The sequence below is a fragment of the Cibotium barometz genome, chromosome 45 (assembly GCF_041138505.1).
Source record: "Cibotium barometz isolate CiBa-2024 chromosome 45, ASM4113850v1, whole genome shotgun sequence".
In the NCBI taxonomy this organism is placed as follows: domain Eukaryota; kingdom Viridiplantae; phylum Streptophyta; class Polypodiopsida; order Cyatheales; family Cibotiaceae; genus Cibotium; species Cibotium barometz.
In genome coordinates, this window is record NC_141090.1 from 12,276,654 (window position 1) to 12,303,056 (window position 26,403).

The window sequence follows — 26,403 nt, forward strand, 5'->3', positions numbered from 1 at the left end:
CAATTTCAGCGCGTTGCCTTATTTTAACCCCGTCGTAGTCTCATCCCTCCAATGGTAGCATGTCCCCAACTCCATCAACCCCGTCCTACACCCCTCCTTCCTCTAATGGTAGAGTTTGTATAGCTTTGGGAGGGTGCTGAGAGTGTGGGAAGAGCTCCCCCTAAATATATATATTTTTTAAGAGAAAGAGGGAGAAATAACTGTTATATAAAATTGTAAGTGACTTCTATTAATTGATCCAATTCCGATCCTCCTTGTTGTATGTATTGTTGAGACAATTGATTGAAGACATAGAAGAGTTGGCCGAAAAACCTCACAACCTGCAGGTGTTTAAAGCTTTCCCCTCTCTTGGCTCATTCTATCTTCTTTCCCCAACATTAATCTGGCCACCCAAGGATGGAATCAAACACCTAATCCAGATACATTGCTCTCTCTCTCTCTCTCTCTCTCTCTCTCTCTCTCTCTCTCTCTCGCTCTCTCTCTCTCACACACACACACACACACACGTAGATACATTACACACACTTCTATCTTCTTTCCCCTGCATTAATCTGGCCACCCAAGGCTTGCATCAAACACCTAATTCAGATACATTGCTCTCTCTCTCTCTCTCTCTCTCTCTCTCTCTCTCTCTCTCTCTCTCTCTCTCTCTCTCAAACACACACATATTAGCACCTCTCTCCATTCATATTAAAACCTCACATTGTTCTTGATCCGTATCCCCATCAACAAATCTCCTTGGCGAGACCTTACACAACCATTAGGTAAATGCATGCAGCAATACACAACCATTAAGTAAAGACAAGTAGCGATATTGTTATCATATAACACCTAGCTTAATGAACCACCACATGAAGAAAAGCAATCACGCATGCAAGTATGCTTCTCGAATTTTAGAAATTTAGACTTTGTATGAGAGCATTTAGAGATCAGTGCACTAATCAAGGGACTAATGCGAGGTTTTGAGTATTGAAAGAAAGTTGGTTCATGAAGTGCATGATCTTAACGTGAAAACTCGTTCACTAATTATATTGTATGTTGAGGAGATGGAGAAAAATGGAGTTGAGAGAAACAAAATCGGTGTGTATAATCAATTGATTAAAGATAAGCATGATCTGTTACGTAGCTCACCATCGGAAAGCTCCCCCACTCCTTCATCACCTTCCTACTCACCCGCCGGAACATCTCTCTCTCGAATATATTATTTAATCAGTAGCATAGTATGCCCAGCCACTTCAGTTAAATTGTTCTTCATGAGGCCTTCAATAGTATTTTTATGATAATAAAGAAAGGGGTAGTATTGGAGTGTAAGACTTTTGCAGGATGAAGCATGTGAAAGGGGTAGTATTGAAGTGTAAGACTTTTGAGGATGAAGCATGTGAAAAAAAAGTGATTTTTATGATAATAAAGAAGGGGGTAGTATTGGAGTGTAAGACTTTAGTGTTAGTGGGCACACCGGGAATATTTTTAATATTTTTAGTGGGTGTAGCCTCCAAACACAAAGAGCGTACACATCACGCAGTCACCGTGCGTCGAGGGCCTCCTCGAGCCGGCACCGCGTACCAGCGATGGGGTGTGTTGCCTGAGATGGAGGGCCACCTGCAACGCGTAATCCACGTTGCTGGTCAGCTTGCAGAAGAAGAGGCGGCCAGCAGTGCGCTGCTCCTCCGCCAGTTGCGACGGCTGGAACTAGTAGTGCTCTCCGTCTTCATCCTCCGCTTTTGGCAGCACCTTGCCTAGCGGTAATGCAAAGAGAGGCTTGTGCTGGCTGTCGAGAAGCTTGGCGAGAGCGTTGTACCTTGCCCAGTGGTAATGCAAAGTGAGGCTTCTGCTGGCTGTCGAGAAGCTCTGCGAGAGAGTTGTACCAGGCACCGACGGAGGTCAGGAAGCCAGGAGTGAAGCTCATGCTGAGCAAAGGGGGTAGAGAGCACAATAGCATGGAGCTAAGTTAGAAGAGGAGGCAGAGAAGCGACAACTACTCCATGCCATGGAGACATTAAAGAAAAGAAACCGGTCAAGCCAAACAGCTCTCTCTCTCTCAAAGAATGAGATGGCACCCTTTTCTACCTTGGAGTTTGAAATTTGAAACTGGCATTGCACGTGATGTGATGAGGGCCTTGAAAAGAGAGAGAAACGTCTCATTAAAGAGGTTGGTAGTGAATTTGAAAGGAGAAAGAGGACTCATAGAGGCTAGTCTAGAAAAAAGGAGATGGCTAAAAAGTCCAACAAGTGCAGGGGGGCGGGTTAGATATATAGAGATAGAGATGTATATACATGTATATGTATATACATACATATACATGTATATACATATATGTATATATGCATATATGTATGTACATATACATATACATATATATATATATATACATGTATATATGCATATATGTATGTACATATATATCATATACATACATATATATATATATATATATATATATATACATGTGTGTGTCTATATATATATATACACACACACACACACATACATACATGCATACATGCATATATATAGGTACATATGAATATATATACATATATGTGCATACATGTATATGGGGTGTGTGTGTGTATACATATATGTATGTATATATGTATATATATATACATATATTTTGGAGTAGAGATCAATGTAACAACACGTACATAGATGCAGCAAGGAAGGAGAGAGAGATGTAAGCACAACACTCAAAGTAGATTGATGAGAATGAGTGAAGTACAAGTGAAGTGACATGATAAGGTCACTTACATACACACATAAGAGAGCGTACATATGCCTGGAAGAAAAAACCTCCTAAAAAGAGAAAAATTATCTTGACCCATTATTAGCCTATGTCCACACATTACTACCATATAAATAGCTATAACATGTGTGTGTGTGTGTGTGTGTGTGTGTGTGTGTGTGTGTGTATAGGTATATATGAATATATATACACATATATATATTCATATGTATATATATGTATATATATATATATATATATATATTCATATATACATATATATATGTATATATATACACATACATATATGTATATACATACATATGAATATATATATATATATATATACATATGTATATACATACATTTGAACACACACACACACACATACATACATACATACATAAACACTGGAGTATAGAAATTACATGTGGCATGCTACATGTAATGCTCGAGTGCAAACATTACACGTGGCTTGCTAGTGTAATTCGATGTGTTCGGACAGTACACATGGCTTGCCATGTGTAATGCCCATGCTCGAGCATTACACATGGCACCAATGTTATTGCACCATGTGTAATGCTCGTGGCCAAGCAATACACATGGCTTGCCACATGTAATGCCACGTAGAGGTATTACACATGGCAATGCCCAGTGTATTGTGCAACTGTGGGCAATACACATGGAGTACACATGGCTTTGCCACATGTAATGCCACACAAAGGTATTACACGTGGCAATTCCAGGTGTATTGTGCGACTATGGGAAATACACATGGAGTACACATGGCTCTGCCACATGTACTACCAGCACAATCGCATTACACATGGCATGCCACATGTATTACCCGTGTGTAGGTAACACACATGGTAGAACCACGTGTACGCCACATGCATTGCATATGATCGGGAAATACATGTCACACCTATCACTGTGGTGCCATTGTGAGACGGCTCACTCTCTCCATCATCCCCCTCACAAAAAGCACCCGGCCCCCTTACAACTGCCTCCCTTGCTTACTCTCTCTCCCTCAAGTTCTCAAATGCCCTCTCTACCTCGCTCGCTCTCCCTCAAACTCCCCCCTTATAAACCCACATCTCCCTCTCACCCTTGAAAAGGGTATCTCGACCCCCCCTCTCTCACCATCTCAAACCATCCTCTCCCCTCTCCTCCCTCTGACGTAATCGAACCCCTCAAGCAAAGGGTATTCTCACTCCCTCATGTCCCCCTCTTACCCTCTCAAACTCTCCTCTCCCCTCCTGCTGCATACTCTCCAAACCCACACCTCTCCTGGAGTAAAAGGAAACAAACATAATGCCTCCTTGAACACATTACAATCTGAGGGCTTCACCAAAAATTGAGAGGATATTGCACTATCGTAGGATGTGGGCATGTTACAAGTAGCCACATCAAGTGAGGTGACCAATACATCTCAATTACAATTGGGTGTGAGGCTTGCTCTTGCAATGCATGATAATAATCGTGTTGCCAATAGTGGTGCCACGATTATCGAAGAATGATATTAAAATACAAAAAACCCTAGCATCAATATCTCTCTTATTCTCTCTCCTCTTTCTTAATCATGTGTTAATCATCATCTTGTTCTTAATCAAGATTAGGGCGATGGATCAATATAGCAAAGGCTTCCATGCATGTAACATTTGTTTTCACTTGTCTTATTACTTTGTTGGCACTTGTCTAATTACAAATTATTCTATCTTTATGATTACCTAATTTGTATCGGATAACAGGTTCCAGATTATGGTATTGCGGAGGATGTGCCCTTCTACCGTCAATGTCACTCTCAATTTTTAGTAGAGTGTATGCGAGTTCTTAAGCACAGGATCCGACTACTTTTCAAAGGTTGAGAGAGAAATACGTATGTCAAATAGAGAAACCCGATGATGATGCAAAGCATGATGCTGATGGCATGACTGAGTAATGATTGGTTTCAGAGTAATACAGGCGATAGTGATCCTCATGCAAAATATCTCCGAGAAGAAGCACTCACAAAGATCTATGAGGGTTCTATGAACTCTCTCATCATGAACCTCCAAGCTTGCTACTCTTGGAGCAATGTATAGGTTTGTATCATATATATGGATGTTGAATGATAAGGTATGTGTATTTCCCTAAGATACTATTGTTGTTGTCAAACTATTTTTTAGTAAGATTTTACCATCTGATAACACCATCCTAAAAACAAGGAATGTGGCACGAAAGATGATGATGAGTCTTGGACTTGACTATAAAACAATCCATGCATGCATTAATAATTACATTTTGTATTGAGGAGAGTATGAAAACTGTATTCTCTTTCACAAATGTGGTGCATCGCGTTTTAAGGAGAGAGTAACACTTGTTCCTCATAAGGTTCTAAGACATTTTCCATTATCCACACAGATAAAGTATCAATTTTGGAGCCCAGAATTATCAAAGCTTATGGACTGGGCGATAAAGAATATGACCACATATAGAATCCTATGCATTTCCTCTGACTATGATGCCTTCAAGCACATTGAACATAGCCAGAGTTCAGTCAAGGACCCTCTCACTTAAAACTTGGTGTTGGCCTTGATAAGGTTAAATTCATATCTTTGCCAAAATGACAAGTTAGTTATCCACATTAGTGTTTTCTCATTTTCTAGGTGGATCATGTTAAAGGAAATAGACACTCGAGAGATTCCACAAAGAAAGTTGAACTGCATACAACTATTCTTGATAGAAAAAGAAATTTCTGCGTCCTTTTTTGAAATCCAAGTCCATTTGTTTATCCACCTTGTTGATGAGGAGGTAGAATTTACTAAAGTTGTAAGCACACGATGGATGTTTTGGGTTGAAAGATTCATGGGAGTATTGAAGGTTTTGTGCATCAAAGGGCATGGCCTAAAGGATATATGGCAGAGGGATGGTTGCATCAGGATGTACTATCTCTGAGTACTTGCATCTTGTTGATGAGGAGGCTCAAAGGGCATGGCCTAAAGGATATATGGCAGAGGGATGGTTGCATCAGGATGTACTATCTCTGAGTACTTGCATCTTGTTGATGAGGAGGCTCCCCTTGTTTGGATAGTAGAAGAATCAATTAGATTATTAGCATAGGTGTTCTGTTGAAAGGAACTCCGAGTATGTCTTTCACATAATGAGCGAGAGAATTTAAGTATTTTTTGTGCTCTATAATTCAGAATGTACGCAAAAATGGATAAGAAAGCAAAAAGGGGCTTCCCACCATTGAGAGAGTCGTTCTCACCCTCAACTTTTACCAACGTGTAAGTCCCATAGTCAGATCAAGGAAAAGATTGCACTTGGATCGTAGAGACCAACGCTTTTTTCCTCGTTGAGAGGCACAACCATTGGTTCTTTTCCATAGAACAATTTTTATCCGGGATTCACTTCATCTATCGTACTATAACAGAATTGAGTCTCATTTTAGGGATCCATCAGTCTAGCCTCTAACACCATCCAATCCCGTGGGTTAGCCAACCCAACCACTGTAGTGATGGGATCCATTTAAGAATTTGGTTAGGTTTTGTCCCGGGTACCAGGGAAAAGAGTTCCTAGGCCCCCTAGTCGGATATTCATGTAAACTTAAAACTAGTCACACCACTTACACACCCAATATGAAATTGCCTTTTTCATAGATTCAGCTAACTTTAAAATAATCTTTTAATGAAACTACAGTATCAGTGATCATAATCCTCCAAAATTATCCGGTTGAATCCTAATTTTCAAAATTATCCGGTTGAATCCTAATTTCCAAAATTATCTGATTGAATCCTAATTTCCAAAATTATCTGATTGAACCCTAATTTCCAAAATTATCTGATTGAACCCTAATTTTCAATTTTTCCTTCAACAGTGTACCTAAGTGTACCTATGGCATCATTGGCAACCAGAACACTCACCACCTGTCCACTCAGGGGCCTTTTCAATAGTTCCTAGCTCATAGTACCCGGCATTATATTCACTTATAAAAATCAAAATGAAATCAGCAATATCAACCAACAGATCCATATAAAAGAGCCATGGACTCATCCGTTGAGGACCAGCAAGGTCAATCAACCATATCCATGCCTGAATTCACAAAACAACTCTTACTCCTTGTTCTAATATCTTCCATGATATACGTGTGGGTATCTTCGGTGACCCAGAGCCCGAGCATTGTATGGTCAGCACCCTCTGGGATCCCTCGCAGGTCACCTAGCGCTTCACTCATAGGCCGCTTTCTTATTCCCTCATCCACCGTACCGGAAGCTCACCATTTAAATTGGACCGAGGCTGTGGTCAAGACCTCGGCCGACCTTGCTACGCGAGACGTCCTCCATTGACTCTCCCTAAGCTGTTGCAACTTTATCACTTAGGTCTCCACAACCTCATTCATAAGATGGTCAAAATGCTTCCCCAACATTCTTGACATAAAACAGTCATTTAAAAACAGGTTTCATAAATACAGTTTCTAACAAACTCTCATCTTTTCAAAATTTTCCACATCATTTCTCGTTATTCAACATTCTTCTACATCAATTCACATTGCTTGTTCCACATCCAGTCGTATGTATTCCCATTCTCATCCAATCACATAATTTTCATCTCATCACATCTTTCCTCATTTATCCTCATCAGATCTCATCCACTCGCATCTACCCATATCCACATCTCATCATATCACATTCATTCACATCTCATCCATTCATATCTATCTCGATCCACATCACATCACATCTCATTCATTCACATCTATCTCGAATCACATCACATCACATCACATTCATTCACATCACATATCATCCATTTCACATTACATCTCATTCATTCACATCCCGATTCACATCACATCACATCTGGAAGATCCCTGCGCCCTCCGTGCAACGGATTCGGGGTGCTAGCAAAGTGGAAGTAGCACTCCTTGCACGGTGCAGAGTCATCTCACTCAGGGCCTCGCCCACGGATATCCGGACAGGAGACTAATCCCTCGGTTCTTCCAAAACCGAACCCGAAAAAACTTCCCGATTCACATCACATTACATCTCATCCATTCACTCACATCGACATCACATCCTTTCACACACACACTCGAACCACATCGTCCATCAATCTACATTAATCTACATCATTCTCACATCAAAGCACATCATCCATTCATCCATCTACATCAATCCACATCATTCTCATGTCAAACCACATCATCCATTCACATCCTAATTCACAGGACATCACATCCATTCATTCATTTTCATTTATCTGATTCATATCACTTCCATCCATCCATTTACATCTATCTGATTCTTATCACATCTCATCACATCTATTTATAGAATGTAAGAGAATTCTAATTTTTTGATATAAAGATTCTTTATGCATCTAATTAGGCATAAAGACAATTTTAGTAGGAATAACACTTTTATAAAAATCCTTTTATGCATCTATTTATGCATAAATTCAATTTTAAGAAAAATATCACTTTTGAATTAAAAATAAACCTTTTATGCATTTTACTATGCATAAATTCCATTTTGATGAGAATAACACTTTCAAAATAAAAATAAATCTTTTATGTGTCTATCTATGCATAAATTCAATTTCAATGAAAATAATACTTTCGAAATAAAAATAAATCCTTTTATGCATCTATTTATGCATAAATTCGAAATTGATAAGAATAACTCTTCTGGAATAAAAATAAAATTCTTCATGCATCTATTTATGCATAAAATCAAAATTGATAAGAATAACTCTTTTGTAATAAAAATAAAATTCTTTATGCATCTATTTATGCATAAAATCAAAATTGATTAAAATATCTCTTTTGAAATAAAAATACATTTCTTTATGCATCTTTCTATGCATAAAATCAAAATTGATAAGAATAACTCTTTTGCAATAAAAGTAAAATTCTTTGTGCATCTATTTATGCATAAAATCAAAATTGATGAAAATAACTCTTTTAAAATAAAAATAGATTTCTTTATGCATCTTTCTATGCATAAAATCAAAATTGATAACACTTTTGGATTAAAATAAATTCTTTATGCATCTTCCCATGCATAAATGTAATTTAGTATGAATTACACTTTTAGAATAAAAGAATTTCTCTTATGCATCTTCCCATGCATAAAAACTAAATCCAATGAAAAATAATTCTTTTAAAATAAAAACTTTCTTTTATGCATCTATTTATGCATAAATTTAATTTTGATGAAAGTCACAATTTTTATAATAAAATAATTTCTTTTATACATCTAATTTATGCATAAAATCCATTTATGATGAAAATCACACTTTTAAAAAATATCTTTTATGCATATGTTTATGCATACAAATCATTTATGATGAAAATCACTCTTTTAATATAAAAGAATTTCTTTTATGCATCCCTTTATGCATAAAAATCATTTATGATGAAAATCACTCTTTTAATATAAAAAAATATGTTTTATGCATACAAATCATTTATGATGAAAATCACTCTTTTAATATAAAAGAATTTCTTTTATGCATCCATTTATGCATAAAAATCATTTATGATGAAAATCACTCTTTTAATATAAAAAAATATCTTTTATGCATACAAATCATTTATGATGAAAATCACTCTTTTAATATAAAAGAATTTCTTTTATGCATCCATTTATGCATAAAAATCATTTATGATGAAAATCACTCTTTTAATATAAAAAAATATCTTTTATGTATATGTTTATGCATACAAATCATTTATGATGAAAATAACTCTTTTAATATAAAAGAATTTCTTTTATGCATCCATTTATGCATAAAAATTATGCATAAAAATTATTTATGCATAAAAATTATTTATGCATCCATTTATGCATAAAAATTATTTATGATAAAAATAACACTTTAATAATCAAAATAACAATTTCAATATGCTCCCTTCTATGCATAGAATTTAATTCTAAAGAAGTAACAAATTTTTAATAAAATATTTTTAGTATGCATTTATCTATACCTAGGATGAAAAATAACACTTTAAGAATACATATACGATGGGAATTACTCTTTTTGAATTAAAAAAAGTAAAACTTATTTTTCACAATTTTAGAAAATATCGCCATAACCTCCTTTATATGGCTGACCATTTTTTAATTTTTAATTCTCTAAAATTAATTAGAATTTCACCAAGAGTCTTTAAATCATTCTAATGTAATCATTTTCTACTTATTTACGAGAAACATTATAAAAATGATTTTATCCAATAATCATTCATCTAGGATAAAGAATGGTTGGATTTACTAAAGAAAACAGGGGAATGCCTTTTTTCAATGAGGCATAACATCATAATCATTTTAAAGAAGACAAAAATCATAAAAAAACCATAAAATGAAATAGAAAAGAGAAGAATCTCCAAGTTACAAAGGAATTTGAGAGCTTTCCTTTGGCTTGATGGTTTGAGGGATCTACTCTTGTTTGAAACAAGAGTGGCCACCAATCTTTAGAAGAGGGAAGGTCAAAAACTAATGAATTATGAGTAAATTCATAGTTTTTGGCTCTTGGGAGAAGCAGGGTAACAGTGCAAAAACACTATTAAGCTTCAACTCAGGAGGAGGCTTCTATTTATAGGAAAAAGTGAGCCTCTAACCAAGCAAACTGATTCTAGAATTTTTCAGATCAGTTTGGTCAATTTTTGACCATTTTTAGGTCAGTTTAGCTCACTTTTTGGATCTAGTTGAAATAGGAGAGAGGAGAGATAAAGTTTAAAACTCTCCCACACATGTGAAATAGGCGCCTCCATGAGGGGAATTCCCCCACACTGAGGTGTCAAAAATGCATCATTTCTTCTAAATATCTCTCTTTTTTAACTATTAACCTTGTCCTTAGTCAACTCTTCATCTTATGTGAGTATTTACTCATTTTTGGGAGGATTTTCTTTATTTCTTTTATTTATCTCCTCTCTACATTTGGATAAATCTTATTGGTCCATAAGAACCTTAATTTAAAATTTTAAAAAAATCTTGACCCCTAGGATAAAGCCTCTTGAATAGATTATACTTGATTTCTAATGCACCTTAATTGAATTACCACTCTCTAGAAGATTTTCTCTCTCTAGGCCAAAACTGGTAGAAACAAGATCTTTTATATTATTGAAGAGGGATTTGATTATAGGGGAAGATACTGGACATTCTCAGAGGCTGGGGAGGAATCTTACATTCTACCCCACTTAAAAAACGCGAGATGTCCTCATCTCACAGGAGGTGGAATATGATCTCTTTCATCTTCTTCTTCTTCTTCAATCACTTCCAGCGTTACTGCCTTGGAAGTGGAGGGCCGATTTGGGAACAACTCTCTTTGACTTTCCCTATTCTGAGGTGGAGGTCTTACATTACTTTGGATTGAAAGTGCAGGTTGGATAGAGGGTCTACCTCTGGGATTTCCCGGATTTTGGCGGATAGAACCGTGATTACTCTCAAAGGAAGGGGCTGGAGTCTGGAATCTTGATCCCTGATTTCCCTGCCCTGAAAACCTTGATCCAAAAGGAGTTGGGCAATCCATACTACGATGTCCAAATCCTTGACAGTGATAGCATTTCACTCTCTTGTTCAAGGGTGGAACTTCTGAAGTCGAAATCCAGGGAATTGAGTTTCGGGAAAAGGACATTTCTTCCATTCTGAAACTCCCATATCCTGGGTTTGACCCTGATATCTCTTAGGCGGAGGAAGGTTGGAATCACCATTTGGGAATAAAAACCTTTTGAAAGGTGATGGTGCTGGCTTTGGTGGGACTTTGACATCAAAGGCTTTGGCGAAATCCTTAGCCATTCTTACTGCTTCGGCCATTGAGATAGGTTTGGCATTCTTGACTAAAGTATGCAATGTTTCGTTTATTCCCCGAATGAACCTGGCCATCATCTGCTCTTCATCTAATTGAGGGGAATATTTAAGGAGAAGGGCAAAAGCTTGATGGTACTCTTCAATTGTCCGGTTTTCCTGCTTTAGTTCCAAGAACTCATTCATCTTAATTTCAAGAAAGCATGGGGGACAAAACCTCTTTCTGAGGTAAGCCTTGAGATCAGTCCAGGTTTTGGGTATTTCGGTCGAGACGGTTTGTCTCGCAGTGGTTTCTCCATGCCACTCTAGCTGTCTCCACTATCTTTAGTCTTGCAAGAGCCATTTTGCTCTTCTCATTGTACTCGGTGACATCGAAGTATTCTTCCATTGATTCGATCCACTTCTCCACAGCTTCGCCCAAGTTTTTCCCTTCACCCTTGAGAAAGGTCCAGGCTGTGAACTATGAAGAATTTTACGAACATCTAGATCAAGCTCTTCTTCATCGATTTGGGGGTTAGCATTTCTACCATGACGACCTCGATCCATGTTCCTATCAATACGAAAATTCTTGTTAAGTCTCTTTATTTATGATTCAATCTGATTTTTGATTCAATTGATTCCGAGGTTCTCTAAATAGATCGGCTCCCCATAGAATCAAGGGATAAAGATACTCATATAGAACGCATTATTCAATTAACAATTCATTCAGAATATCTCATTCATATCTTTAACACAATAATGGTCCATCGGACTGAATTTTTTTCCATCTGAACAGTCCTCCATGGGGATTTCAATTTTGTTGATTTTTAATTTATCAACCCTTAACTTGATCCACTGATCAAAAGTTAACAGTAGTAATCTGCCAACACAATCCACTAATCTCATAGTGATTTGCTGAGGTCATTAACATTATTCCAGTTAAGAACATCATCACACAGGGACTCGTCCCATTCATCCTCATTGCGGTTTCGCTCAGCTTATTACATTTCAACCAAATTTCAGGGATCATCATTTTTCAATCAGAATCCAAATCAACTCATCAGTTCTCAACCAGAATTTAAAAGTCATATCAACCACATTCGAATTCATCATCTGGATAGCATTAATGCTTATAATTTCAAGTCTTAGATTTACTCGTATATACTGCCAGTAAAGAGCTGCAGTTATACCCTCGATATATACGGGTAGTCATGGTTCTTGGAACTATAAGGTAAATACCATCATGTCTAGGCCTCAAGCAAGTCAGGGATTCCATACAATTGCGGTTCTTCCATCTGAAGACCCAATTACCAATTTATGAATTTCAGTTTGAATATCAAATTATATGACTTTTATCACATAATTACACCCTTTTAGTGCTTCTTGATAAATTTTTGATATATTTGGCTTCTCGGTTGATCCTCATTAGCCAAATAGCTATGATACCAACTGTTAGATCCCTGTCCCCACCACGCAACAAATTCAGGGGTGCTAGCAACGGAAGTAGCACTTCTTGCATGGGGCAGGGTCCCACACTCGGGGCCTTGCCCCCACGGTTATCCGGACAAGAGACTAATCCATCGGTTTTTCAAAAAACCGAACCCGGAAAAACTTCCTTTGCCCGAAAAGCACGGGCGATTCCACCAGGATAACTTTTCCCTAACGTAGTCAAAAGCCTTGACTAACTGAGCTCGTCTAAGCGAACCCGTAAGTCCCATAGTCAGATCAGGGAAAAAGATTGTACTTGGATCATAGAGATCAACTCTTTTTCCCTCATTGAGAGGCACAGCTGTTGATTCTTTTCCATAGAATAATTTTTGTCCGAAATTTACTTCATCTATCGAACTAAACAGAAATTTACTTCATCTATCGAACTAAACAGAAATTGAGTCTCGATTTACGGATCCATCAGTCCAGCCATCCAGTCCCATGGGTTAGCCAACCGCCCAACCACTGTAGTGATGGGATCCAATTAGGAATTTGGTTAGGTTTTATCCCGGGTACCAGGGAAAAGAGTTCCCAGGCCCCCTAGCCGGATGTTCATGCAAACATAAAACTAGTCACACCACTTACACACCCAATATGAAATTGCCTTTTTCTCAGCATCAACTATCTTTAAAACAATCCTTTAAAGAAACCATCGTGTCACTGATCACAATCCTCAAAATCTCTAGTTGAATCCTTATTTCCAATCATTCCTTCATCGGTGTACTTATGGCATCATTGGCAACCAGAATGCTCACCACCTGGTCACTCAGGGGCCTTTTTGATAGTTCCTAGCTCATAGTAACCGGCAATATATTCACATAACAAGATAGAATCTTCGTGGAAGATCAGCAAAATCAACCAACAGATCCATATAAAAGAGTCATGGACTCATCCGTTGAGGACCAGCAAGGTCAATCAACCAGATCTACACCCGAATTCAGAAAACAACTCTTACTCCTTGATCTAATATCTTCCACGATGCACACGTGGGTATCTTCGACGACCCAAGAGCCTGAGCACCGTATGGTTAGCACCCTCTAGGATCATCTAGCGCTTCACTCATGTTGAAATTAGAGCAATGTGATGAGCTATGGTGGATCAAACACTAGAATCAACATCATTAACAAAGTGATTACAAATAATTAAGACGTAATCAACATCATTAACAAAGTGATTACAAATAATTAAGACGTAATTAGAGTAATTAGTGAGTAATTAGCAAATAGCTTAATATAGGTATAATTAGTGTAAATATCTTAATATAGGTGTAATTAGTGAGTAATTAGCAAATAGCTTAATGTAGGCATGGATAATAAAAAACCAGCCAATTCTCATTAGGCCAATGCCTCAATTTATAGAGTTTACATCCAAGCATCAAATCCCACTGATTTCTCCTTGATTCACTCTACCTCTTTTGCTTGATTCTCTCCACCTCTTCACTTTTCCTCGAATATCTCCCAGAATATCTCCACACTTCCTAAATCTTCTCATGCTACCCTTTATTCTCTCCCAGTAGATTCTTCTCACCTTTTCATAGGTTCTTTCACATTTACACATTCTCTTTTATACAGCCTCTTGCCAAGGGCTTGTTCCCGCACACACCCTATTCACTTGTATTTTCAACACCTCCCCTCAAGTGAATACTCCTAGAACACCTAGACCCTATACCAAGTTTCCCTCCTTACTTGATAGTCTGTCGACTAGTGTCTAGCACACCTCCCCTCAAGTTATCTTAGCACACCTGGACCCTATACCAAGTTTCTCTCTTGATAGCCTGCGAGCGACCAGTGCCTCAAGTCCCTAAACTCATAGTCCTTGACACACTCTCTCTCTATGTGTCCAAGGCTTACTATAGTTGCTCGCCCGCGACCTTGACTAAAGTGCTCACACATACATCTATCTACCACATGGCCTACATCATTGGTGGCTCAGAGGTGGTTTTACTTTGTTGGGGCAGGTTACATTGGGTTGTGGGGTCTCTCTCTCTCTCTCTCTCTCTCTCTCTCTCTCTCTCTCTCTCTCTCTCAAAGATTTTCACATGGCTCCTCACTCTTTGGAGCCTCACATCTTCTCTTGTCTTCAGTCTTCTTGTCGTGGCAGCTTCTCTCCACGCGTCCGTCTCTTCTTTCAGTCTTCTTGTGGCAGCTTCTCTCCACACGTCCGTCTCTTCTTTCAGTCTTCTTGGGGCAGCTTCTCTTCTCGTGTCCATGTCTTCTCTTTAGATCTTCTTGGGGCAGCTTCTCTTCTCTTCTCGTGTCCATGTCTTCCTTTAGATCTTCTTGGTGCGGATCTTCCTCTTGGAAGGAGATGTTCTTCTTTCATGGCTGGGGCCATGAGCTTGTCTGTCAGGTCTTTTTGCTCCATGTGAGCAACATGTTTAAATGTTTTGCTGACAGTTCATTTGGGCTTTTGATGTTTATCTTGTATCATTATGCAATGCAAACCCAAATTTATGCGGGAGGTCTTACCTCTTGCCTTATTTTGGACAAGGGCAGTGTCTAATCCACATTCACATCCACATTCATACTTTTACATACACATCTATATCCACTCTTCCACGTACACATTCACATCCACATCCACACCCATTCTTCACATACACATCCGTATTCATACATCCACATACACATCCACATCCATTCTTCCACATACACATCCACATTTATTCTTCTACATACACATCTACATTCATCCTTCCACATACTCATACACATCCATACATCCACATCCATACCCACACCCATACATCCACATCCACATCCATACATCTACATCCATATCCACATCCATACATCCACATCCATACATCAACATCCACATCCACATCCACATCCTCATCCATACATCCACATCCATACATCTGCATCCATACATCCACATCCATTCTTCCACATACACATACACATCCACCTCCATACATCCACATCCATATCCAAATCCATACATCCATATCCACATCCTCATCCAACATCCATATCCATATCCACATCCATACATCTACATCCATATCCACATACACATCCACATCCACACATCCACATCCATATCCACATCTATACATCCACATCCACATCCACATCCACATCCATACATCCACATCCACATCCACATCCATACATCCACATCCATATCCACATCCATACATCTACATCCATATCCACATACACATCCACATTCATACATCCACATCCATACATCTACATCCATACATCCATATCCATATCCATATTCACATCCATACATCTACATCCATATCCACATCCATACATCTACATCCATACATCTACATCCATATATTCACATACACATCTACATCCATATCCACATTTATTCATTCTCATACACATGCATACCTTTTTTTTCACATATACATCCGCATTCACATCCAATCACATCCCCCATACTCATCTTATCGCATCCGTTCTCATCCTATCACATCCCATACACATCTTATCGCATCCCATTTACATATTATCACATCCCATACACATCTTATCACATCCATTCACATGCTATTCCCATTTAATAGCTTTTCTAGATTAATACCAATAATAGGACTTTTTTCTAAATTTCTGCCAATTTCTTGGCCTATCTAGAGATTCTTTTTCTGACAACTATTTCCATATTCCTTCTCAATTCCTGAATTGAATTATATTCAATATTCTTCTTTTGAATAAAAGAATTCATGGGATTTGTAGAAATCAATTCTACCCATATTTTCACTTTTGGTAAATAATCATAAATCAAATTATACTAAAAAATCCTCTTCTTCCCATTTAATTTATTGGATCCCAATTACCATGGGAATCCCTCTTTTTGCATTTAATTATTTACATTCCAATGTCATGGAAATTTCTCTTTTTCCATCAATTATTTCTCATAAAATAAATTTATCTAAATTAAAATATCCATTTTTTCGATATGCTAGAAATTTCTCTTTGCCCGTCTAAATGATGGAACTCCAAATGTCATAAGAATTTTTCTTTTGACATTTAAATATTTCTCATAGATAAATAAATTTATCTAAAAATTCATCTTTGAATTTAAATAAATTATCCCATGATTCCAATATACAAGAAATTTTTCTTTTCCCATCCAAATGATGGAATTCCAAACGTAATACGAATTCCTCTTTTAAAATTTAATTATTTCTCATAGATAAATAAATTGATCTAAAACCTCATCTTTAAATTTAAATGAATTATCTAATAATTCCAATGTGATAAGAATTTCTCTTTTCCCATCCAATTGATGGAATTCCAAATGTAGTGGGAATTCCTCTTTTATCATTTAAACCTATCTATGCAAAAAGATAAATTTAACTAAATTTTCTCTTGAAAATTAAATAAAAATCTTCATTAATTCCTTTACACTAGGAGTTACACTTTCCTTATTTAATTATTTGAATTCCAATATGGTGGGAATTCCTCTTTCATCATATAACTTTATCTATGCAACAAGATAAATTTAACTAAAATCTTTCTTTAATTTTTATATAAAATATACATTATATTAGTATTCCAATTCTTTCTCTTAATTCTTTGGAATACATGGATTTCCATTATCATGGGGATTACTCTTTTAACATAAAAACAAATTACTAGAATTTCTCTTTTTTCTAATTTATTAATTAAGCATAAACATAAAAATCAATTTCTCCATGATTTTAATGAGAAACATTCAATTAATCTAGGATGATAATTCCTAGAATATGGTAGGAAGTCCTCTTTTCATATTATGAATGAAATGTTTTATGTCTTTATTTTAGAGAAATTTTGCCATAGCTCTGCTGCTATTACTGATAATTCTCAATTTAATTGAAAGAATGAAGTTTAATATTATTGATATGATTAGAATGACCACTAATTGGATCATTATCCAATTATGGATTGATTCATAATTTCTCTATGAAATAAATATCATAAAAGCATTAAAAAGCTATTATTTTAGCCTTCAATTAGACAAGCATAAAAATTACTTTTGGATTAGAGAAATGCTTCATGAGAAGCTTCATTCGGATTGAGATAGGAATGACCTTTCTTTGGGGGGAGAGAGAGAAATGCTTAAAAACCATTAAAATTAAGCATAAATGAAAATTTATGTGTTTCTTTATTACAATTCATAAAAGAACTTCAATAGTAATCAAAAGCCATTCAAATTAAAGCTTCTCAAGCTTGAGAGGGGTTGAGAAGAGAAACATTTGGAGTTTTAATAAGAAAAAGATAATAATCCACACTTTACCTTCTAGTTTACTTGATTCTTTGATCACAGAGTAAAGGCCCCTAACGAATCAATTGGTTTGGTATGTTGTAGGAGTCACCAAGGAAGATTGAAGAGAGAGAGAAGCTCCAATATCTTCAATTTTGTAGAGGTTTTTAGAGGATAATAGAAAATATCATTATTTCAGCATAATACTTGCATAGTATAGTTCTCATAATTTTTTACAAAGGGCTAAGGATCTATTTATAGGTGAGGGAGGCTCTAACCAAGTCCAACTAATTTCTCATAATTTTTTACAAAGGGCTAAGAATCTATTTATAGGTGAGGGAGGCCTCTAACCAAGTCCAACTAATTTCTAGAATTTTCTAGGTTCAGTTTGGTTGAATTTGGACAAGATTTGGACCTAGTTTGGTTCCCTTCTGATTTGGTTTGATCCAAGAGAGAGGAGAGATAAAAATATCACAATATTTTTGAGTTTAAAACTCCACCACACATGTGAAATAGGCGCCTCCTGGAAGGGCCCCCTTTTCCTTACACATGTGTCAAAAATGAATCATTATACCCAAAATATCTCATTTTTTAGTAATACTCATAGTTTTTACTAATAAACCTTGTAGTCAGTCAACTCTTCATCTTATGTGGGCATTTACTCATTTTTGGGTATTTTTCTTTTATAAATTGGATTTATCTCCTCCCCAAACTTGGATTGATCCTATTCGCCCATAGGAACCTTAATTGGACCATAATCCAATTTTTTTTGAAAATCTAGACCCTTAGGCTAAGGTCCTTTATACCCATTTCTAATTAATTCCAATTGCACATTGGAAAGTTCTTTTTGAATTTTTGTTTCAGGGGAAACCCTTTTAGACACTAGGAGGATTTTTATATCCAAAAATATCTCAATTTTGGACTACCTCCCTCTAGACATTTTCTCTCTCTAGGTCAAAAGAGGATAAAACAGAATCTTTCTTTCCTTTCAGAGGGGGAAATAATTACAATATTAGAAGGGGAGGTTCTTACACCTGTACACCTCAAAAGATGGGGGGGAGGAATCTTACATCCTACCCCACTTAAAAAACGCGAGATGTCCTTATCTCGCAAACTAGAGAATAACTCTTTCCCTTAAGATCCAACTGCTTCTGGGGTTCCTTATATTCTGGTCAACCCAACAAAATCCTGGGATAAATACCCCTTATAGAGAACTCATCATTAAATAACAATTATTCAGATCATATCATTCATATCTTTAACATAATAATGGTCCATTAGAGCGAAATTTTTTTCTCTCAACATTTCTCCACACGGGAATTTCAGTCAAGCAAGTTCTGAATTTGTCATCCTATTAACTTGATCCATTGGGTCAAGTGCTAACAGTAGCAATCTGACAGCACAATCCACTAATCTCATACTGATTTGCTGAGGTCATTATCATCATTCCAGTTTACGAACATTATCACAGGGACTTGTCCCATTCATCCTCATTATGGTTTTGTCCCATTCATCCTCATTATGGTTTTGCTCAGCTTATCACTTTTCAACCAAAATTCAAGAATCATCTTTTTCGAATCAAAATCCAAATCAATTTATCAATTCTCAACCAAAATTTTAAAATCATATCAACCACATTCGAATTCATCATTTGGATAGCATTTTTGCTTAAAATTTCAAGGTCTTAGATTTACTCGTATATACTACCAGTAAAGAGCTGCATTTATACTCTCGGTATATACAGGTAGTCACGGTCCTTGGAAATATAAGATAAATACCATCATGTGTAGGCCTCAAGCAAGTCAGGGATTCCATACAATTGCGGTACTTCCATCTAAAGACCCAATTACCAAATTTACGAATTTCAGTATGAATATCAATTTGTATGAATTTCATCACACAATTCCAACCTCTTACTGTTACTTCATAAATTTTTGACATTTTTGGCCAGCTGAAAGATCCCTGCCCCCTTTGCACAACGGCGGATTCGGGGTGCTAGCAGTGGAAGTAGCACTCCTTGTGCGGTGCAGGGTCCTCTCACTCGAGGCCTCGCCCCCCACCACGGATATCCGGACAGGAGACTAATCTCTCGGTTCTTCCAAAACCAAAGCCGGAAAAACTTTCCTTGCTCGAAAAGCACGGGCGATTCCTCTAGGATATTTTTACTCTAACGTAGTCAAGGTCATTACTGACCAAATTGATCCGACAAAACCTAAAGTTACTTGATCAGATCAAGGAAGAAACTTGCACTTGGATCATAGAGATCAACACTTTTTTCCCCATCGAGAGGCACAGCCATTGATTCCTTTTTCCATAGAACAATTACTATCCGGGATTTGCTTCATCTAGCGTACTACAACAGAAATTGAGTCTCATTTTATGGATCCATCAGTCCAACCGCCCAACCACTATAGTGATGGGATCCAATTAAGAATTTGGTTAGGTTTTGTCCTGGGTACTAGGGAAAAGAGTTCCCAGGCCCCCTAGCCGGATGTTCATGCAAACTTAAAGCTAGTCACACCACTTACACACCGAATATGAAATTGCTTTCTTCACAGATTCAGCTATCTTTAAAACAATCATTTAATGAAGCCATAGTATCACTGATCACAATCCTCCAAAATATCCGGTTGAATCTTAATTTCTAATCATTCCTTCATCGGAGTATCTATGGCATCATTGGTAACCAGAACGCTCACCACCTGTCCACTCAGGGGCCTTTTTGATAGTTCCTAGCTCATAGTACCCGGCAATATATTCACTTATAAAAAATTCAAGATGGAATCTCAGTTGAAGATCAGCAAGATCAACCAACAGATCCATATAAAAGAGCCATGGACTCATCGTTGAGGACCAGCAAGGTCAATCAACCAGATCCATGCCCGGTTTCAGAAAACAACTCTTACTCCTTGTTCCAATATCTTCCACGACGCGCGTGTGGGTATCTTCGACGACCTAGAGCCCGAGCACCGTATGGTCAGCACCCTCTAGGGTCCTTCGCAGGTCACCTAGTGCTTCACTCATAGGCCGCTTCCTTGGTCCCTCATCCACCATACTGGAAGCTCACCATTTAAATCGAACTGAGGCTGGTCAAGACCTCGACTGACCTTGCTACGCGAGACGTCCTCCGTTGACTCTCCGTCAGCTGTTGCAACTTTATCAGTTAGGTCTCCACGATCTTATTCACAAGACGGTCAAAATGCTTCCCTAGCATTCTTGACATAAAACAGTCATTTACAAACAGGTCACAAATACAGTTTCTATAATGAACTCTCGTCTTTCCACATTGTTCCACATCAATCCATATTACTTAATCCACGTCCAATTCATATGTGTACCCATTCTCATCCAATCACATCATTTTCCATCTCATCACATCAGACTCATTCACATCACATATCATCCATTCACATCCTATATCATTCATTCACATTCTGATTCACATGACATCACATCTCAGTCATTCTCATCCCGATTCACATCACATTACATCTCATCCATTCACTCACATCGATATCACATCCTTTCACATACACATCTTCATTCATTCTTCCACATTCACATCCACATTCGTACTTAAACATACACATCCATATCCACTCTTCCACGTACACATTCACATCCACATCCATTCTTCACATACACATCCGCATTCATACATCCACATACACATCCACATTCATTCTTCCACATTCACATCCACATTCGTACTTAAACATACACATCCATATCCACTCTTCCACGTACACATTCACATCCACATCCATTCTTCACATACACATCCGCATTCATACATCCACATACACATCCACATCCATTCTTCCACATACACATGCATAGTATAGTTCTCATATTTTTTTACAAAGGGCTAAGGATCTATTTATAGGTGAGGGAGGCCTTTAACCAAGTCCAACTAATTTTTAGAGTTTTCTAGGTTGAGTTTGGTTGAATTTGGACCTAGTTTGGTTTCCTTTTGATTTGGTTTGATCCAAGAGAGAGGAGAGATAAACATATCACAATATTTTTGAGTTTAAAACTCCACCACACATGTGAAATAGGTGCCTCCTGGAAGGGCCCCCTTTTCCTTACACGTGTCAAAAATGAATCATTTTACCCACAATATCTCATTTTTTTTAGTAATACTTATAGTTTTTTACTAATAAACCTTGTACTCAGTCAACTCTTAATCTTATGTGGGCATTTACTCATTTTTGGGTATTTTTTTTTATAAATTGGATTTATCTCCTCCCCACACTTGGATTGATCCTATTGGCCCATAGGAACCTTAATTGGACCATAATCCAAAAATTTCTGAAAGTCTAGACCCTTAGGCTAAGGTCCTTTATATCCATTTCTAATTAATTCCAATTGCACATTGGAAAGTTCTTTTTGAATTTCTATTTCAGAGGAAACCATTTTAGACACTAGGAGGATTTTTATATCCAAAAATGGGTGGTTGTAGGAATAGGGTGCCCAATTTTGTCCACTCAGGCATCTTGTAAACATTAAAAAAATAGGCATTTGTTTACCTTTAGTGGCCAATCTCTGCTAGCTAACGAAGGAATTTCCTTTCAAGTTCTTTTGTTGGAACATCACATGCAAAGTTCGGAATATAGTTGCATAATATGATTAAGCATTAGATAGTTGAAAGTCCTCATTTCCTTAGGTAAAAAGTCAATGTATACACCCTGTCGCAAATCTGGAATAATTCCATAAAATGCTACTTTGCGAGATGAGGACATCTCACATTTTTCAAGTGGGAGAGGATGTAAGATTCCTCCTCAGCTTGAATAATGAATAAGCTTTACTTCAATCCCTTGTAATCATTCCCTGTTTCTGAATACAAGAAAATATTTTTTTTCTTGTTTTTGCCTAGAGAGATGAAAGATTCTAGAGAGTGGTAATTCAATATTGAGATATTTTTGGATAAACGAATTCTTCTAATATCAAAGATATGTTTCCCTGAAACAAAAAATTAAAATAAATTTTCCAAGGTGCATTAGGAATCAATTAAAAATGATTTAAAAGACCTTAGCCTAAGGGTCAAGATTTTTTGAAATTTTTGGATTATGGTATAGCCACTCACCTACATCTCAAAATTTATCAAGGCTACTATGAAATGATGTAAGCATTGACTCTAGATTAGTAATAATGTGTATCATGGTGGTAGAGTCGCTGCCTGACCTTCTAACAGTTATCAACTCCCTCTCAATTGACTCAAACAATTTATCTCCACCACTACTACTAGGCTTCTCTATATCTCCTCTAGGCTTCTCTATATCTCCTCCACTACTACTAGGCTTCTCTATATCTCCTCCACTAGCACACTAGGCCCCAGTGAATCTATCTATGGGCACAAATGAAAACAAGTACTACACATGTATAACACACAAAAGAGGACAATCAATTAAATTAATATATAAGAAAACCTATTTTTATTACATCATAAAAAGAAAGGAAAGTATATATGATACTTACTTTTATTAATAGTCAATGGTATTTATCATTGTTGGAATTAGGGTTGCAGGAAAGCACACAAAGCTTGGAGAAGAAGAAGCAAGAATGCACACAACACAAAGTGTATTAGATTGTCAATGTACAAAAGATAAGTTAGCCCTAGAATGATGGGGGCGTATATACAAGCCAGGGAAAAAAACCTCCTAAAGAGGGAAAAAGTGCCCCGGCGGTCCTAAGTGTGTGTTCACATACATCACTGCCTATATATATGGCAACAAATCCCCCCTAGGAGTGATGGTATGAACGAGAGCTGGCACTCATGTATAGGGGAGTGCCATGCCCGAAGTAGATCAATCCACAAAGGGGAGCAAGCCCAAAGCTTTGCGAAAAGCTTTGAACTTCTCACGAGGAAGCGCCTTCGTGAAAAGATTAGCAAGGTTGTCCTGTGTTGGCACATAGGCCAAGCTGATCTCTCCTGCTGAGAGTCTCTCCCTGACATAGTGATAATGTACCTCAATGTGCTTTGTGCGAGCATGAAAAACTGGGTTTCTCGCAACTGCCAATGCGCTCTGACTGTCAGTGAAGATAGAGGTGGCAGACTTCTGTCCAACATCCAAGTCAGCCATAAGCCGTCTAAGCCACACACACTCAACCGTAGCTGTGAAAGCTGCCCTGTACTCAGCTTCACAAACTAGAAGTGGCCACAGTAGGTTGCTTCTTGCTCAACCAAGATATGCATGAGCTACCGAGCATGAAACAAAAACCACTTGTTGTGGACACTCTTGTGTCATAGCAACCAGCCCAATCTGAGTCCGAAAAAGCATGTAAATCTGGTGGCAACAATCCCCCCTTGGGATAAAACAACCCAAGATGTATGGTGCTACTCAAGTAGCGAAAGATGCGTTTAACTGCCTTCCAATGCTGAGACTTTGGGCTATGCATAAACCTGCTCACCTGTGAGACTGCAAACTGAATGTCCAGCCTCGTAATGCATACATAAATGAGGCAACCAATAGCTGTCTGATACATTGTGACATCAAAGTGATCTCCAGCATCATGAAGACTCAATTTCAAACCTGTCTCCATTGGAGTAGCAATAGGCTTGCAGTCTTCAAGGCCAAATTTCCGCAACAATGTCTCAATATACTTTGTCTGACACAAAGCAATACCTCCATCACACTGCTTAAATTGTATCCCCAAATAATGATGCAAATGCCCCAAATCTAACATCTCAAAAGAGGCATTCAAATCAGCCTTAAAATCAGCAATATGACTCTCATTTGGTCCTGTGAGCAGCATGTCATCGACATAGAGAGCAATGATTAGATGTACACCATCCACACGTTTAACGTACAAAGTGCTTTCTATTGGACTATTCTGAAACCCATGTGCAGTCAAATATGCATGTATCTTTTCATACCAAGCTCGTGGAGCTTGCTTTAAACCATATAAAGCCTTTTTCAACCTGCACACTTTGTTTTCCTGCCCTCTTTGAACAAAACCACGAGGCTGTGATACATACACCTCCTCATGCAAATCTCCATTCAAGAACGCAGTCTTTATGTCCAGCTGATGTACATTCCAACCATTATGAGCTGCCAATGCACAAATGCTATGAATGGTAGTCATACGACAAGTGGGAGCAAAGGTCTCATCAAAATCAATGCCCTTTTCTTGAGCATAACCCTTTGTAACAAGTCTAGCCTTATAGCAATCAACACTGCCATCTGGCTTTCGTTTCAACTTAAAAACCCACTTACATCCAATGGCCTTTTTACCAATAGGCAAATCACACAAAGACCATGTACCATTCTTCATTATAGCATCATATTCACTTTGCATTGCAGCCAACCAATTTTCTGAATTTTGTGCCTCATCAAATGAAAGAGGTTCTTCCTCTTCACACATACTAGACACAGCCAAAGCATAACAATCTGATGTATAAGAGGCATGCTGAAAACCTGAACGAGTACGACTAGTCATAGGAGCATCAATCTTACTATCACGCAAGGTTTGCACCAGCCATACTAGACACAGTCAAAGCATAACAATCTGATGTATAAGAGGCATGCTGAAAACCTGAACGAGTACGACTAGTCATAGGTGCATCAATCTTACTATCACGCAAGGTTTGCACCAGCCATTTAGGCATACCTCTAGCCTGCTCATTTTCAGCCCTATCCTCATGAATTACATCTTGTAAATCTGCATCAGAAATAGGCTGATCTATGATGTCATTTGAATTCTGCATAGGCTGAATATTTGCCTCATTAGGACTTACATTTGAATTCCCACCTGTAAACAGAGGCAACAATGTATCAAATACATCCCGTGAGCTCACACCTATCTCTTTGGTATATGATAACAAAGGCTGCACAGCATCTTCCACAAAAACAACATCTCAACTAATCAAGATACGCTTTGACTGCGGATGATACAATCTGTAACCCTTGCTTTTAGCACTATAACCAACAAAAATGCATTTGACAGCCTTATCATCCAATTTTCTACATTGTTGCACAGGCACTAAAGCATAGGCCAAGCAACCAAAGATACGCAAGTGACCAATAGAAGGCTTCCTGCCATGCCAAGCTTCGTATGGAGTAATAGATTGCAAGGCCTTAGTGGGACACCTGTTGAGTACATATGCAACACACATGACAGCCTCAAGCCAAAACGCATGTGGCAAAGCTTGGCTCTTGACCATACATCGTGCCATCTCCATAAGTGACTTGTTTTTCCTCTCAGTAACACCATTTTGC